We start from the raw sequence: 629 nt of genomic DNA, 5'->3' as shown, positions 1-629 counted from the left end.
GCAATACCTCTGTTTATATAATCTACTGCTGCTAGATCTTCTTGTAAATCTACTATATTTTGCTAGACACACTATGTATAATATAAATTACAATATTTATTTAAAAAGATCGCCTTTTTGACATTCTTAACGTATGTAAAATAAGCAGGATTAAACACCTCACTATTCTAAATGGTTAATAGCTTCCAAAGATACTTATTAAAAGATGTATACCCATTTCGCGCCAGCGCCTCCATCCATGGATGAAAGGCTAGGCGTTAGGCGTTAAGCGTTACGCGTTTGGCTAACCACGAACGAACGAAACGAGACAAGAGCGCTCGACTCCGAAGGCAGCAGCCAGCGATAGGAGGGTAAGGGGAGAGGCGAAGGATGATAAGGGGGAAGTTGTATTATTATCTATTAATACATTATGATGATATTGATAATAGATTCCTTCTACTATGGCTGTAATTATTATTACTTTTTTATTTCCAAAGTTTAGAAAGGTTTCATTGGACATTAAGGTAGTATAGATATCTCTTAAGACTTCTTCATGGGATTTTAAATTTTTATTAATTAATATGCTTAGTGTCGTAACTTCTTTCTCTTATTGTTAGACTTGTATCAGATAGTTTATTAATACAATAATT

This window comes from Sparassis crispa (assembly GCF_003851025.1).
Source record: "Sparassis crispa DNA, contig_000029F, whole genome shotgun sequence".
In the NCBI taxonomy this organism is placed as follows: Eukaryota; Fungi; Basidiomycota; class Agaricomycetes; order Polyporales; family Sparassidaceae; genus Sparassis; species Sparassis crispa.
Note: the sequence above shows the minus strand (reverse complement) of the source record.